The sequence below is a fragment of the Phyllostomus hastatus genome, unplaced genomic scaffold (genome assembly GCF_019186645.2).
Source record: "Phyllostomus hastatus isolate PE091 unplaced genomic scaffold, TTU_PhHast_1.1 phas_contig_98, whole genome shotgun sequence".
Taxonomy (NCBI): domain Eukaryota; kingdom Metazoa; phylum Chordata; class Mammalia; order Chiroptera; family Phyllostomidae; genus Phyllostomus; species Phyllostomus hastatus.
In genome coordinates, this window is record NW_025333999.1 from 1,708,525 (window position 1) to 1,726,770 (window position 18,246).

The following is an 18,246-nucleotide window of genomic DNA, read 5'->3' on the forward strand; positions in this document are numbered from 1 at the left end:
AGGCAACCCACTAATCTGCTTTCTGTCACTATAAATTCTACTTTTTTTCAAGAATTTCATATAAATGGAATTATCTGGTGTACCAGTTATGGATTTACTGTCTTACCAAGTTGTAAAAGTGGAGTTTGGCCCTTCTAATATTTTTTCTTGGCTGGCTGACATGATGTTGACTTTTTCCAGTAGAACTGGTGAGAGAGACATTGCAGGGAGGAAGGGTTCTGCTTCCAGACCTCGTTCCCAGGACCGACAGCTCCTGCCCAGCTCCTGCAATGTGCACGCCTCTCCAGGGCTGGCAGTCGGCAGCAGCCCACAGCCAGTGCCCTCCCCGGGGACCCACCTCAGGGGTTTCCTAAGTGAGTGCCTCTGATGAGACACCTTGTTGTGAACTGCTTTCCCCAGCACCCTAAAGAATGGACTTCTGGCAATTTCCAGAGGTGAATCTTCCACAGGTTCAGCACCACAGAAACACGGGAGTGGAATTCTTGGATCACGTGGTAAATGTATGTTTCACTTTACAAGAAAACATCCAATAGTTTTTTTCAGCCTGATTATGCCATTTGCATTCTTATCAACAATGTATGAGGGTTGCCATTGCCATCACCTGGTATTGTCAATCTTTTACATTTTAGGCAGAATGGCTTCCTTTGCATGCCTTTGTGAGGCTTCTCCTCTACCTGACATTCTTCCTTATTCAGTTTAACTCTTTGCTCTTGAACTGTACTGCCAGTGTTGTTTCTAGCATGAGGCCCCACAGCAGTCAGAAGCAGAATGGAACTTGAATCAGGGCACTCTACACTCCCTCTTGAAGGCTATCCTCTTGTGCTTGCTGGGGAGCAGCAGTGGGCTCAGACCTCTTTCCCCATCCAGCTCTGGGAGCCAGTATGGGGGCTCCCAGGGGTCAACCCTGCCCTGGGAGCTCCAGGACAGTGGTGTGGGCCGTTGGTCCTCTTTGAGGGTGGGGATGAGGGTGGGGGTGGGGTTGTGTGTCACTGAAATGAATCTGCTTCTGTTTTGCTTGTTCATTTATATTAATTTTTAGATTTTACATGTAAGTAAAATCAAATGGTATTTATCTTTTTCTGTCTGACTTAGTTCACTCATCATTAATACCTTCTAGGTCCATCTATATATTGTCACAAATGGTAAGACTTTATTTTTTAAATGGCCAAGTCATATTCCATTTTATATATGTACCACTTCATTTTTATCTGGTTACCTACAGATGGGCACCTAGATTGCTTCCATGTCTTGGCTACTGTAAATTATGCTGCAATGAACATAGGGGGTGCACATATCTTTTCAAATTAGTGTTTTGGATTTCTTCAGGTAAATAGCCAGAACAGGGATTGCTGAGTTGTAACAGAGTTCTACTTTAAATTTTTTTAGGACCCTGTATGCTGCTTTTCACAGTGCCTGCACCAAAGCATGGTCCCTCCAACAATGCAGTTTCCTTTCTCCACTTTCTCACCAACTCTTGTTTTTCCTCGATTTATTGTTAATAGTCATTCTGACAGGTGTGAGGTGATATCTCCTTGTGGTTTTAATTTGCATCTCTCTGATGACCAGTATGATTAGTGATGTTGAGCATCTTTTCATATCTCTATTGGCCATTCGTATGTCCTCTTTGGGGAAATGTCTATTCAGGTCATCTGCTCATTTTTTAATTGATTTTTTTTGGTTTTAAATTGTATGAGACTTTTAATAAATTTTGGATATTAACCCCTTATCAGATGTGTCATTGGCAAATATCTTCTTCCAATTGGTAGGTTGTCTTTTCATTTTGTTGATGGGTTTTTTGCTGTGCAAAAACTGTTTAACTTGTTCTAAGTTCATTTGCTAATTTTGTTTTCTTTGCCTGAGGAGATATATAACAAAAAATATTTCTAAGAGCAATGCCAGAGAGTTTACTGCCTATGGAATCTTCTAGGAGTTTTAAAGGTTTTGGGTCTTATATTTAAGTCTTTAATCCATTTTGAGTTTATTCTTGTATGTGGTGTAAAAGAGCAGTCTAGTTTCATTTATTTTTGCATGTATCTGTCCAGTTTTCCCAACAGCATTTATTTAATAGACATCTTCACCACATTGTATATTCTTGCCTTCTTTGTCATGGATTAATGGACCACAGAGGCATGGATTTATTTCTGGGCTCTCTATTCCTCTGCCTTCTGACTTCCTTTTGATTCTTTTGCTGAGATGTCACCTGTTAATTTTACTGCAGTTTCCTTTTAAAAGTCGAGTTATTTTCTAATTGTTTTTCCCCTCCTCACATTATAGTTCCTACTTTCTTCTTTTGTGTGTGTTTTATCTTTTCTTAAAACACCAGACATTTTAGGTAATATGTTGTAATAACTTTGGGTACTAGATCCTTAATTCTGGGGATTTTTGTTGTAATTTGCTAATTGGATAGTTCAGTGACTTCCTGGATTCTTTCAGTGACGCCTTCTCCCATTTAGAAGCCGGAGCTGGTGTATTAAATTCAGAGTAGTTGCATTATGACAGGCTGAATATAAAAGCACAAAACAGCCACATGGGGCCGCCAGGTAGCATCTGAGCGCCCTCTTTGTGGAAGTAAAAGCTCCAGGGTCATTTTGATTAAAGGTACAGTGTCAGTACACCCACACAAAAGAAGTACGGTTACAAGATGTATTATTTACAGATGCCAGAAACAAAGGTGTGTAGGGGAGGCGCGATGAACCAAGGGGAAAGCAGTCCTGACCTAAGTCATCAGTGAGCAGGAGATAGAGAGCAGGGTAGCAAGATGTTTGGGGAGGGGTTATTTTAATCAGTGCCCCCCAAAGCAAAACGGAACTTGTGGTGGAAACCTAACCTCAGGTCTTCGTCTAAGTGTGGAGACTCTGAGTGTGAGCAGGGTTGCCACACTGGACTATGCCTGGGCAGCAACGCAAAATAGCTCTTTTCTCATCACAGTACAATCCGTGTTAAACACCGTTGCAGAAATTGCTGGGGTGTGGGAGGGAATAGAGGGCAGAGATACCTAAAGTCCTTCCTTTCCTGCGATCACCAGTCAAGAGTCTCCATAAAGACAGATTCATACACATGGTGCATCTTTACAATCGTTAACTCTTTTCTGTATGTAATATGTGATGATGAGTTTCAACGTGGGTCTCCAGGACTCATGACCTCCCACTGATTTGAGCCACAGATGTTTGTGGTGTATTTTTGTGTTTAACATCATTTGAGAGGATTTTCAGATATGTTTAATTTTTTTTAAAATTTTAACATAATTGTTATTTTTTCTACTATTCAGACTGATATTGATATACCTGTTAAACCATGCAGTTCCACCCAGTTAGAGAAAGTTAAATGCACCTGCACTATTCTAACCCATCCTGAGTTTATTTTCTTTTTAAAAGAAGTTTTTATTGGTTGAGTATCGCCAAGAGAAAAGTCACTGGTTCAATTCCTGGTCAGGCACATGCCTGGGCTATGGGCCTGGTCCCCAGCTAGGGTGAATGTGAGAGGCAACAGATTGATGCTTCTTTCACACATTAGTGTTTTGCTCCCTCTCCTTCTCCCTCCCTTTCCCTCTATCTCTAAAAATAATTTTTTAAAAATCTTCAAAAAATTATTGATTTTTAGAGATAGAGGGGAAGGGTGAGAGAGAGAGAGAGAAAGAAAAACATTGACTTGTTGTTCCACCTATTTATACGTTTATTGGTTGACTCTTTTATGTGCCCTACTGGAGATCAAACCCAGAATGCTGGCATATCAAGATGATGTTTTAATCAGAGCCCAGCCAGGGCTCTGCATTTATTTTCTGAGTGGAGTGATTACTATGCATGTCTAATACGATTTCTTGGTGGGAATCCCCAAAAGAGCTATGGATATTTAGAAAGTAATCATGCAAGGAATAATTGAGGTAAGCTGCAGACAGCTTATGTCATTTTGAGTAATATCTTAAGGTAGTATAAAAGGAGATATGGGGGGGAAATTTTGTCTTTCTAACAGCGGGAGTAGCCAGAAGATTTTTGTTCCAGGGGTCCACAAAGACCCACAGCCCACTTCCTGCTTCCATAACATGTGCTCAGACTACCAGCACATGTTATGGAAGAGGGGCAAAGAAAAGTAAGTGCTTTGATTGCAAAGGAATTGCAGTCATTTCTATTTTTTACTGCTTACTTATTATTGGAGGGGTTTAGTAAAAATGGACACCACAAGAGTGTCCTTTTGGGGAGATGGAGTGTTCTTCACCTTTCATGGTAGTAATTACCTGTTTGCATGTATATTCAAAATAATTAACAGGAAACAATAAAAATGCTTTTGTATTTTGAAATTCTCTTGAATCTTGATTTTGATGTGTGCAACATTTCTCACTTCCAGCTTGTGATTTTCTTAGGAAGAATGGGGACTGAGAAGAAGGACTGTTACCAGCACACCTTTCCTGAAGCCCTGTCTTGGTTGAGAAAACGCCCTCTAGGGTTTCACCTGCCCTCATCTCACGCACACAACGTGCAGCAAACTGAGAGAGCTCCCAGGTCTGTCTTGGGGTTTAAGTTATGTTCCCTGTACAGTCATTTGGAAATACTATGGTTCTGAAACATGAAGGCGTGTCCCATAGTTCTCCCCAAGTGAAGTCTAACTAATTCTTAGGCATCAGCCCCAGGCCCTTCCACGCCTGTCCTGAGTCCATGTCCAGCTGCATTTTCCCCGCTCAAGCCCACACTCTGTCAGCCTACTGGCAAACACCATTAGCAGTCCACACCTTTCCCAGAGTGCACTCTGGGAAATTCCTGTGTGCCCCCGGCCCCAGGCAGTGAGCCGAGGGGGTGGAAGAAGCAGTGGCCGACCCACGTCAGGGACACACGCTCCTCAGCCGCAGCATCCCAACTATCTGTAATGATCTCCAGTACTTGCTCACTTACAAAACACTTAAAAATAGACCGACTCTGTTTCTTTTTTTTTTTAAATAACAAAACATTTTTTTATTTGCTATTCCAGAACATGGAGCAAACAAAAAGGACTTTTTTTTCTTCTGAGTGCTTTGACATGTATTTATAAACTTTGTTTTTGAGCTGAATTTTAGCTTAAATATTTCTTCTTTCTTCCATTTATTTATCTATTTATTTTTAGAGGGGAAGTGGAGGGAGAAAGAAAGAGAGGAAGAAAAACATCCATGTGTGGTTGCCTCTTGACCACCCCCCACTGGGGACCTGGTCCACAACCCAGGCATGTGCCTTGCACTGGGAATTGAACCGGCAACCCTTTGGTTCACAGCCCAGCACTCAATCCACTGGGCCACACCAACCAGGGCTCTTTATTTATCTTTTTTTAAGCAGTTAAGCAGTTAAGTTAAGCAGTTAAGCACTCTTTTGGCAGAACCTTGCCTCACTGGTGAAATCACATTGTTTGTTACCTTAAACCTCAGTGTGAAAAATGACTAACTTTGAATGGGGAGACAAAAGCTCTAGAATCTGCTCAAATAACAGTCACACTATTAGCATTTCCCTCCCCAGACTCCTATACCATAGAGACTTTAGCAGCCTCCTCTTATGCCTCCCAGAGTCCTGTGTCAGCCTGCTGCTAAATGCATTAGAGCAGCCACTGGTGGCAATAGGCACAGTCTTTCTGGAAATGGAGGCTCTCACAGGCCATAAGCTGATTATCCAATGCAGCCAGCTTTCCGTGTTTTCCTTGGGTCCTGAAAGAGGACTCATCAGGCTTGTTCTCTACAGAGGCCTTCTCATTGAAAAGATACTGGTGCCCACAGGATAGAGCCACAAAACATAAACTCTGGTATATCCTGTCTGCAGGAGGAAGTATAATTCCCAGTTCTAAAACTGACACAATTGTCGTGGAGAAAATCATCACCCCTTTCCTAGACGTTTGGTCACTTGGGTGTCCCTTGGGTTTCCCTTGGGATCACATGAGTTTGTATAGTTCATGGAGGGTATGCCACCAAGATAGCCAATGGAGTCAAGTGGAGACATGCTGCATTCTGCCCCCAGATCAAACAGGCCACCCCTGCTCAGAGACCGCCCCCCAGGCTTCAGCTCCCTGAGTCCTGTCCTGGCAGCCGTGCGAGCACTGCAGGATGCCCTAGCCCAGAGCACACTCCTCTGTTCTTTTTACAGATCCTTCAGCTGCTGCCAGTGATCTTGCTGTCTGGTCCCACCGAGAGCAACAAGAGCTCTTCATCCAATTACCCAAGTACAAAGAATTGTCATCCCTAACTCTTCACATATTAAGTGCCAATTTGCAGAGGCTAATTTCAAGTTTCAGCATGATAAATTGACTTGAACTTCTCAGTCTCAGTTTTATGGTTTAACCTTGGCCCTGTGAACCCATCTACTATAAAATCACTGAGGGGCCTCTGCCCTAAGGGTCTAGGCAGAAGCAAAGGAATTCTCTCCTCCTTTTCCATGGCTAATTTAGTGACTGACCAGTGCTCCTGATATGAAAAATCATACCTCTGGTGATAGAATAAGTTGACTTAATTCCTATAATGAGGAAAGGACCCCTATGGCTAATGGCAAATAGTTTTTATAGAACCCCCTCACCCTCTCTGTGGGCTGTTTGCCATAATTGGACCATGTTAGATATTCATACAGACAAATTATTTTCTTAGACTATCTGAAGCCAGTGCAGGGCTCTCCATGATATTATGTTCCAATCAACTTACTTCTCCAAACACACAATACTAGGCTCTTCAAAAAAGCATGTAATGGAAATTTACCTCTCTTAGGCCCCAGGCTGCAGCCCCCATAGAAGCCAGGACGGCTTACTTAGGCATTTCTTTCTACCTTCTAAATAGGTCTTCATGTTGTTCAAGGCAGTTAGATTGAACTTGTGGGTAGCCACCTAAAGAGGTAAAAAGATAAAGAGTTTCTAAGGGCCCCTGATTTTGTATAACTGTATTTTTGTTCATTCTGAACAATTTATCCAAGTACAAGGGGTGGTATTAGCAATGACTTGGACACCACCTTTTTATGCTATGCTAATTTATCATCAAGAGAAATTCTGTTATCTAATACAACATCAGCAGATGAACTTAAAGATTTTTCTTGGGCAGCTTTTGCTTTGGTTGTAGATTAAGCAATTACCCCTAAAGTTCTGGACAAATTTCTGACCATATAGTCACTTGTGCCAACACTTCACCAGGAAAATAAATTCTCAAAAATCTCATTCCTTCACTATCAGAAACACTACCAAGCATAAACTGTGTTGTAAATTTAGGGATGGTGTCCAATCTCTGATTGACTGTGTAATGAAATAGGGATAACTAATGATCTGACTGCATAATACTTTCCAAGTTCATAAGATTTTAAGCAGTGTGACCCCAAAGATATTTCTGCCAAGTGTAAGTAAAAATAAATCCTAATGGAATTTATGGAATTATGATAGTGACTGATTGAATAAAAAATCTGAAGGATGCAAGCAGCTAAGTTTATCTGCGGGTGGAGTGAAATTATATTGGCGTAAGGAGTAAAAGTTGCCGGGGAACAACTATGGAACCCCGGGATATGTTGCAGGTTTAATGCTCCATATTCTAAATGTTACCTCTTATATCTCTGGACATTTGATTGATTAGGCAAGAAGTTCTAGAAGGAGTCCAGGGAAGTCTCACATGGTATAAAGTCTCAGCAGTACAATGAGCTCTTAGCTTTAGCAGCATCTTCTTAGAAAGCTCCACACCATGAGAGCCAAGTGGAGGGCAAAGCAAATGTGTAGGCCAAAGCACAAAAGAAGAAAGATTAAACAGAGGTCCAAGTAAACTGCTAGCTTGTTCACTTGTGAAAGCCATAGGAGCAGAATTGAAAAAAGTCAGAGTCCAGTGATACTGGTACAAATTTTTAGACTACATTTCTGCTGCCTAGAACTTTTCAGTGGATCCAGTGCATCCACTACAACCTGATCACCGCAACTGCCTTTGAGATACCCACCTTGCCTGTACAAAACCATCCCTTATGTTTCTTAACTTTGGACCTGTGCTATTCTGGACTAGTTCTGTTCTCAGTTGTGACTAAATGCTATGTGTGTACAATAAATTATATCTTCTTCTGTCTTAGCTGAAGGGGAAAAACAGTATAGTTAGTATACAGAGTTAAGAGAGGAATGGTGGAGAGATTAGCAATTAAATGTTCTAAAGGATCTCTAGTTTCCTGTACAGACAGAGGCTTCTGATGACAAATCCAACAGTTGTCAGATTTCCTCTGTATGCAAGGGATTAGGATATGAGGACAATGGATATATCCTTCCAGGAGAAACTAAGAAGGGTGGAGAGGTCCATGATGGCAGCAGTGTAGGAGGACAATGAACTCACCCCTGCCCATGAGCACATTGAAATATACACCTTTATATAGAACAGTTACTCCTGACAGACAACTGAAGGCTAATTGTACAACTTCTTAACAGCCAGTGAGAGAAAAGACTAAATAGAGACAGTTGGGAAAACATGGCGAATCTCTGAGATCAAAGGTTCTGGTGATCGCCATTGTTTATGTTCCCCTCCACCTTTAAAAGGTGGGTGTGAGCTTTGTCTGGGTGCTCTGGCCCAGTGTGTTCGCAGCCAAATTTCCCAGAGCCCATTTTAGCTTTGAACAAAGGAAGCAAGCAGGACTGACAAGGCGTCGTTACACACACCTGGACTTCCTTCTCAGCGCTCTTCAGTCTGGCCTACCAGCACCCAAGGTGCCTGCCTGGGTCCAATCAGCCTGCCCAAACCACCCAGTACACAGTTACACAGGGGTGGCTTCTACATAAGGACACTTTTTGAAGACTGGGAGAGATAGATATTTTGTATAATTCATATTTAAAAAACATAGAAAGTCAATGAAAGTGAAAAGACAGAAGAATATCTTAAATAAAGGAACAGAAAATTTCCCAGAAAAACCCTATTGAAATGGACATAAGTAATTTGTCTGATAAAAAGTTTTAAAAAATGGTCATAAGGATGTTCATGACACTTGAGAGTAAAATAGATAATGTAGGAAGAACTTCACCAAAAAGTTAGAAAGAATAATAAAGAACAAAGCAGAGCTGGAGAATACAATAACTAAAATGAAAAATGCATTAAAAAGAATCAATGTCAGATTAGTTAATACAGAAGAACAAATCAGAGACCTGGAAGATAGACTAGTAGAACTCAACCAACCAGAAGAGCAAAATAAAAATATTAGGATACTTTCAGAGATTTCTGAGACAACATCAAGTGTACAAACATTTACACTATAGGAATCCCAGAAGGAGGAGAAAAAGGAAAAGGAACAGAGACTATTTGAAGAAATAAGTATAAAAAACCTATCTGCGTGGAATGGCAAATGTAGCCCAGCCCTATTGGGAAACTGACAGGTGCATGTCAGCACTCAGGAAGCCAAACCCACAGGTGGGCTTTCCCATGGGAAACCAGGCCTGTGTTATACTTAGGCTGTTCTGAGTCTTGCTCTTGCTAAAACTCCCTTGCCCTGAGTTGAAGCAGCAACTGCTTACTGCATATCTTTAAAGTAACCTCCTGAAGTCTGTGCTAATTCTCTCAAGGACAGAGTGTAACCAGACCAATCACTCTTATCATTCCCTTGCATTTGCAACATTTTTTCCTTGTTAATCTGTAAGAAGTAATCAGTAACATGCTTTCCTTTGTTATCTGTTAAAAGTAATCACCTAAAGGAAATCTGAGCATAATGAATGAGAACCTTCTTTGATGTAATGCTACTAGAAAACAATAAAAGCCTGTCCAGGCAAGGGTTGAGGTGCTCTCTCTCTCTCAGAGAGTGGCCGTGCTGTCCCTTTTTCTCTGCAGGACTTCAGTAGCCGGTGTGAATTTGTTCATCGCATCCACAACACCGAAGACACTGCTGGCCAGAGTCCGCATCATACATTGATCGGTTGCTTCTCACATACCTGAAACTGGGGTCCTGGCCCACAACCCAGGCCTGTGCCCTCACTGGGAATTGAACCAGTGACCTTTTGGTTCACAGGCTGGAGCTCAATCCCCTGAGCCATACCAGCCAGGGCTAAAGATAATGAGTAAGCATAGGAAAAATATGGTATATATAAATTTCTGTCTTTATTTTAAATAAACAATAAGTGGGAAGATTAAGCCTTGGCTGGTGTGGCTCAGTGGATTGAGCTCCAGCCTGTGAACCAAAAGGTCACTGGTTCAATTCCCAGTCAGGGCACATGGCTCCTTTGTGGGCCAGGTCCCCAGTTGGGGCAACCACACATTGATGTTTCTCTCCCTCTCTTTCTCCTTCTCTTCCCTTCTGTCTAAAAATAAATAAATAAAATTAAAAAATATATAAATGGGAAGATGTAAACTTTTCCTAAGAGGATTCCCTGCTCACATATCTTGCTCCACTTCTGCACTGTTTCTCTAGTTACCCTCAAATAACCAGTTTTGATCACTTCTTCATCATCCTATCAGTGTTTTATTTTTTAATTTAAAAACAAGCCAGCGCAAATGCCTATTTTTCATACTTGTGTTTGTTTTTGTTGTGGGTCAGGCTCCCTGTGTTTAATGTTTGTTTACTGAGACTTAAGTAAGGACCAGCTTGTTCACTGGTCCTTCTCATCTGTCAGGCTGACAGGAACCTGGAGGGTGCTGCTCTGTGAGCCAAGGCCTCTGTGAGGCCCTCCTGTGGGCCGAGCTGCCCTGTGCTGCACTGTGGACCCACTGAGCCTGAGTTGTATGTACAGAGAACTCTGAGTGGGTAGTTTTGATCATTTGTTGTCCTTTGGAGGCAGGAATATGGAAGGTCCTCAGATGATGTCTTGACTGGAACCTGTGTTTAGAGTGAAGGTGTGACTGAGGTTGGGTTTCCCCAACATTCGAGGGGCCCAAGTTGGTATGAGGATGATTGCACCCTGTGAATGAGGGGAGCCCATCAGATGGTCACTCCTAAAAGAGCAGGTATTTCAGGGAGAGAGGGAGAGACAGGGAAGGCAGCCCACGGGAGACGGGCTGAGTGTACTCTCCAGATACTGGAGGGCTCAACAGGTTCCTTAAGTGCTTCTACTATGCACCTGCCCCACCTGCAACACAGATCCTGACCCTCTGAGACGCTGGGAACAACATCCAGAGCCTTAATGTGGCACGGCAAAGGGACTAGTTAAAACAGGACTTAAGGCCAAGGTCCTTAAATCCTATAGCAACCATTTCCATGGGGCGGGGTTGTCTAACCAGGAGGCACTGATTTGAGGGCCCTCTAGGGTAGAAAAAGTAGATAGCAGTGTAACGAGGACACCCACTATGTAAATTTTATCCAATGACCTAAAATACAAATCAGGGAAGAAAATAAGAGAAGGAGGCCAAGAAAAATGTATTGAAAAGAAGACCACAATGTGACCCAGCAGGAAATCCAAGATATACTTAAAGAATTTCAAAAGAAAAAAAGATAAAAGGGTGTTTCTTGAGTTTTGAGCCTCTAAAACATACGTTTTGAATTAAAGTTGCCACTTCCTATAATGCTGTCATTCACAAATGTTCATGCAGTTACTCAGCGGTGAGTCTCAAATTACAGTTATAACTGGGATCTCAATAAATTGAAGCAAGGTATGCAATGATCTTAGGGGAATTACTGACTCTCACATAGAGGTCAGATTTGTGTGCTTGGCCAGAAGCATCAGAAATCTTGGTCTGTTTTTACAGTCACAGCACCCATGTCCTGAAATATCCCATCGTGAGCAGGAGAGCTCAGAACCAATAATTTGTAAGTTCAAATGATATTTAATTAGGTCTTCACAATTTCCTAATTGGCTTGACACAATGGGATTTTATGGTTATTATTCCGTAGTAATATTAGCTAATGCAGCTCTGGGTAAATTAAACAAGGCCTTCAAGGATTGAAAACTGTTATGGGGAACTTTTTAGGAAGATGTGACTATCTCCAGTGCTTCCCCTTTGACCAGCTGAGTTTGGGCTGAGCTGAAGCCTGGAGAGGAGTGACACATCACGCGGATTTCCTGGTGGTCGGTCCTGTCAGCTCTGTGCCTCCCTGGCTTTGTCCATTTGAAAAGATTTACTCAGTTTTTCAAATATTTATAATTTTCATAAGTAATAAAGCCTGAAAGACAGTATAAAATGATCCTAAATAGGCAAGAAATAGGTATCAGAAAAAAAAAGTACTCTAGGGTTACACTGAATGTATTAAAAATTTGTTTCCTTTTTTCTGCTCCGCAGGTGTTTAGTAATGTTCTGAGGTCTGTTCTTTCTCTTCTGTGTGCGGCTAGGGTGCTGTAAAACACTCTAGGGGGTGTGTTATACCTTAGGGGGCTTAGACTTGAACACCAGTGGTGTTCAGGTGTGATTAATTATTTAAAAAACAGTTTCTTACCATGCAAATAATAGTTAATTAATATCATTACTTTCTGAAAGTAACAAATACTTGTGGTCTTCCTTGTTGAAACAAATAAATGTCTTATGGTTTTCTTCTCTCTTTTACACATAAACATTGGAATTGTGTGAATTGTCTGGATTCCTTAAAGTTTTTACTGTGTCCATTTTATTTTATTTTATTTTATTTTATTTATTTTATTTTACTTTAATTTATTTTATTTATTTTTAGAGAGGGAGGGAGAGAAACATCAATGTGTGGTTGCCTCTTGAGTACCCCCTACTAGGGACCTGGCCCGAAACCCAGGCATGTGCCCTGACTGGGAACAGAACTGGTGACTCTTTGCTTCATGGGCTGGCGCTCAATCCACTGAGCCACACCAGTCAGGGCATGTGCTTGTGTCATTGACAATATTCACATGGTCCAAAGCAATGTGCGGAGGGTGTTGCAGTTCCCAGAGTTCACTCCTGCGGCTGCTCACCTGTCCCTGCCCTTCATCCCCCAGGGACTGTCCCACTCCAGGGGTCCTGTCTTAACCTGGAGAGTCTGCTGTGGAACCTTCTGGAAGGGCCTCTCCTCCTGTCCTGTGGGAGGCAGGCTGCTCTTCTGAGCTGATTCCAAACTTGTTTCTTTCTTTTGGATCCTTTATCCACTGGATAGTGCAGCCCTTTGGCCACAGTTTCCCTGAAAACTTGGTAATTTTATCCTGAGAAATAACGTTTTTGGTTTCTTGGGCTCAAAAATGTAGGTTGATTGACAGATATAATATAAGTAAGGCAAGGAAACTGTGCAACTAACTAGAGTTTTGTTCCTTTTAGGCAAGAGAACCTCAAGAGGTGAATGAGTGTACTGAAGCTCTCAGGTCCGTTTCTCACTTTTACGTCTGCATTGGTGTGTGCGTGTCTCAAGAGACGACTGAAATTTAAAAAGTTTCAAAATACTGAATTTATATTTGAAGTGATGTGAGAAAAACTAATCAAAGCTTTTGTAAATCTTCGAAAAGTTTACTAAGTTTCAGCAGCTAAACTCAATCTCAAATTGCATCATAATATGTTACTTACCCCTGAAAACACCTCCCTGGGAGATTCAAGGGAAGGACTAGCCTTAGTGCAACTTGTTCTGCAGTCAGCAAGAGATTTGAAAACTTTTATTTGCCCCCTGGCTGGCATAGCTCAGTGGATTGAGCACGGGCTGCCAACCAAAGTGTCACAGGTTCGATTCCCAGTCAGGGCACGTGCCTGGGTTACAGGCCATGACTCCCAGCAACTGCACATTGATATTTCTCTCTCTCTCTCTATCTCCCTCCCTTCCCTCTCTAGAAATAAATAAATAAAATATTTTAGTAAAAAACCTCTTATTTGCAAAGTTTACGCTTTTCTAACCATTTGAGTTTAAAGGAATTAAATCTTAGAATAATTTCCTATGTAAAAAAGTTAAAAATTAAAGGCTAGTGGGCAGTAAAACATGGTGTATGTAAATTTCTGTTTATTTAAAATAAATCTGTAAGACAATTCCAAAGTAATAAGACTCACTGCCTACATATCCTGGTCCCTCCAGCCGTCACCCCCAAATGTAGCTTCGAGCATTTATTGAGCCTGTACTTTGAGATTTTTTTATGTAAATACAAACCACTGCAAATGCATACATCTTTTTTACCCATCTGTGTTTGCAGTCAGACTCCACATTGGTATTAGCTGACCGCTAAGCCGCCCCCTCCCTCTCCCCTGTGTCCGCACCTGGACAGGCGGATGAGGAAGTCCGTGCTCCCTCCCCTGGCATTGGCTTCAGATCCCAACCACACAAGCCCACGTGTGTACAGAACTCTTGCCCTGGCCCCGCCCTCACAAAGATTCTTTACTTGATCCTACTTTGTCAGGGTCCTGAACCCTCTCCCAGGCCTAGCGTTGCACTTCCTCGTAAAATGGAGTTGTAGCAGGACTCCTGTGAGGGAGGCGAACCAGAATTCCCCCACCCTTCTGTGGGATCAGGCTCCTCCTCCTCCACCGTCAGGTGGCGTCTGGGACCCTGGTCTGTGTGCACCGAGAATCCTGTTTGGTCTGTTCAGCAAGAACCCCTGACTCCTGAATCTTCTTTTCGTAAATTTTCATCCACTGATCCTTATTCTGCTCTCTGGCCACGAGTGTCTGCCTGCCCAATGGTGTTCTTAGAGTTGAGTCCAAACTCATTAAACTTGCCATCCTGTCTTTGACAAGCATCATTGAATTTTTTTATCCTTCTTACCATAAGAACTCAGGCCAGGTACACTTTATTTATTTGTGGGGATTTTTTGTTTGTTGGTTTGTTTTGCTTTCTGAAGCCATTTTAAAGCTGACTGAGAGACCACCTTGCCCTCCCCAGAGACCTAAGTTACATAACTCACAGGCCTTTTCCTACCCTCTTAGTGTGTGGGCGGGGTGGGACGCACACCAGCATTAGTCTCGCTGTGGGAGCCACTTCTTCGAGTGCGACCGTAACAGTTGGCTCCATGAGCAGTGTGTCCAGACAGGGGCACCCCGGGTCTGTCTTCCCTTACTCGGACTTGCTCACCTGCTGTGCTCCTGCGCTGGGGCTGCTGGGGGCTGGGGAGCTGGTGCTGTGAGCTGTGCTGCCCCGAGGCCTTGCTGGGCCCGCCCCGCCTCAGTGCTGTGTGCTGCCCACCAGAGTGGGCAGGTTTTGGAATTTCTAGGCATTTGGGAGCAGCAATGTGGGGCTGGGTCCCTCCTTAAAGTGGTCCTGGGCTGATATTTTTGTTGGGGCCTACCGGTGTGTTAGAGTGAAGCTGTGACAGAGGCTGAGATGGCCCCGACCTGTCCCAGGGATGGGGATGGGAGAGGGAACTACACCCTGTGCAAGAGGTGGGCCCATCCCGTGGTCACTTCCAAAGAGCAGCTGTTTAGAATGAGAGAGAGAAGCGGGGCGGAAAGGCAGCCAGCAGGTGGCGTGCTGAGCCCAGCCTGCTAGGATGCCAAAGGGCTCCCAGGACCTTAAGCAGCTCTGCTGCTGCTGCTGCTGCTGCTGCTGCCCCTGCATCTGCTGCAACACGGATCCTGAGCCGGGGCCTCACTGTGGTGCAGCCCAGGGATCACAAACCTGGTTTCAGCCTAGGTCCTTAAATTCCATAAAGCAACCAGTTTTCACGAGGAGGCTCCTAACCTGGTGGCACTGATTTGAGGTCCTCTGGAGGAAAAAAGTTATAAATATCAGGGTAGAGAGGACACCTCCTTCCCAGAAGTAACTCCAGTGATTAGAAAACAATAAAAGAACAATAACCATCAAACAGAAAAGATCAGGAGGGAAGGAACAAAAGTAAACTATAGTAAAACTAAGATTTGTAGTTTCACCAAGTAGAAATTCACAGCATACTAAAAAAACTTGTATCAGGAAAAAGATGAAAGGGCATGTAACTGAAAGTAGGGCTGGCTGCCCACCACGACGAAAGCTGATACTTGAGAGGCAGGTGCTGATGTAAAGGAGGGTGGCTTATTTTCAGGTGCCGGCCACCTGGAAGATGGGGTCTCATGTCACAAAGCCCATCACTTTGGGAAGATGGGGGACTCACTCTAAACATCTCAGGGCAGGCAGAGGTTTTTACAAGGAGGGAGAGGGGAACAGAACAAAGAGATCAAGGGAGGGGCTGAGAAGTTCTCTTCGTGCAGAGGAGCACGGTCCATTCTGGTGCGGCAAGTGACCGTCGGGTGTGCGTGGTCCTGGTTAGTCATCCTGGCTCCATGTCATCCCAGCTTCAGGTCATCTTGGCTCCACAGTCGAAGGTGAGCAAAGCTCCCAGAACTGAGACGCCTGAAGGTCAGAGTCTGTATCCTTTGAAACTAGTTCCCAGGATTCTCATACAAATGCGCTGTTCATCCACAAGCTACATATTAAGAGTTAGCACTTACAGAAACAACATCAAAAGAGGGGTGGGCGGGTTACCATTCCCCATTACAATTCTCCATGTTACAGGGGTACTGCCTGGTTTGAGGGCCTGTATAACATTGGTTGTGCATTAATTTTGCTGTCTGCTGAAATATACGTATTAACAAACTTTCATACAAGTAATCAATGCTAGGACTCAAATTGCTGTTATGCCTGGGATCCTACTAGATTTAAGCAAGGAACCCCAGTAATGTTAGGGGAGTTTCTGAATATAAGGTGAGGGACAAATAGGACTGTTTCTTCTTAACCATGAGAATTATGGTCTTGCCTAAATTTCCCATAGTCAGAGCCCCAACTGTCCTAAGATATTCCACACAGAGCAGGGAAGCTGTGAACCAATGATTTATAAACTTAAACTCTAATGTCTTTGCCACTTTGAAACTGGCTTCATAAAAAGGGACCTCAGAAATCAAAGGAACAGCTATTTACAATCTGGCTCATTTCAAGAACAGTTTCTGTTTGGCCATTTCTTGATCAAGGCGGTGGTCAGGCTCCCCAGGTCCCAGAGCACTCATACAGAAGGCCTTCTTCATATTCTGTCAGGGTGGCAGCGGGCACTGGAGCTTGGGAAGGGGCCCAAGTTCTCACACACCACACAGACTAGCCTTTCTGGTGACAGCCCCCCTCAGGGAGCCATCAGGAGCCCAACCAGAATTATCACTTCGTGCTGTTACCACTTTGGATTTTATAAGAGTTTCAGGAGCTCTGTGTTGGGGGCTGAGTCCAAGATGAAATAATAGAACAAGAGATGCTCCTAGTGCTCTGACCACTTCTGACTGCATAAGTATTTTAGGAGCACCGCGCCGTGACCAACATGTCTTTATTATGTGACAGCTGACAATTTGAAGCCTCACCTGTTCTTCTTCCCTGTGCACCTCGCACATATGCAGGTGATAAAAAAAAAAGCCTGGCTGCTCACTCCTCCTGTGCCGTGAGGAGATCCAGTCGATGAAAGCCCCTCCGTGTGTCCATGTGTGTGAACTCTCCCCACAGCCCGCTCCTACTCTCAATAAAAAACCCCTGGCCAGGCTCCTCTCCGTGCTCTCTCGAGCCAATCTGCATTCCTGTCAGTAGGAGGGCTCCCTTTTCTCCAACTCCTCCCCAACACTTGTTTGTTGATTTATTGATGATAGACGTTCTGACGGATGTGAGCTGATACCTTACTATGGTTTTAATTTGCATTTCTGTGATGATGTGTGATGTTGATCATTTTTTCATGTCTGTGGGCCGTCTGTATGTCCTCTTTGGAGAAGTGTTTATTCAGGAACTCTGACCATTTTTTAAATTGGAGTGCGTGTGCATGTGTGTATGTGTCAAGTTGTATGAGTTGTATATAGTTTGGATAGTAACCCCTTATTGGATGTATCTTTGGCGGATATCTTCCCTTATTCAGTGGGTTGTCTTTTTATTTTGTTGATGGTTTTTGCTGTGCAAAAGCTTCTTTAGTTTGATGTAGTCCCATTTGCTTTATCTTTTTTATTTCCCCTGCCTGAAAAGACATATCTAAAAACACAGTGCTAAGAAGAATGTCAAAGAGTTTATTGCCTATGTTTTCTTCTAGGAGTTTTATGGTTTCAGGTATTCCATTTAAGTATTTAATCCATTTTGAGTATTTTATTGTACATGGCATAAGAAGGTGGTCTAGTTTCATTTTTTTTACATTTATCTGTCTAGTTTTACCTATGACATTTATCAGGGTCACCACACTTTTGTGAACAAGCCTGCACTTTCTGAAGCCAGTCACTAGGCTTCAGAAAGGCACTGTAATTGCTCATTAGAGCTCTTCAGCAAGTACTTAGGTATTTCACCAAAAGTTAGGGTTTTGTTTTTTTTTTCTGAATCCCTTTGCCTGAGTTCACCTTCAGGCTTCATTCATCCAGAGCGTGGCTTGATCCTCACCAACAAGCATGTGGACTGATGTACGACTGAGAAGCCTAAGTTGGCAAGTTTAAGTCAATATGTTAAATTCTTCCCCAAATGTATGGCAGTTCCGTTACTTTAGGAAATTTTTCAAGTATGGCTT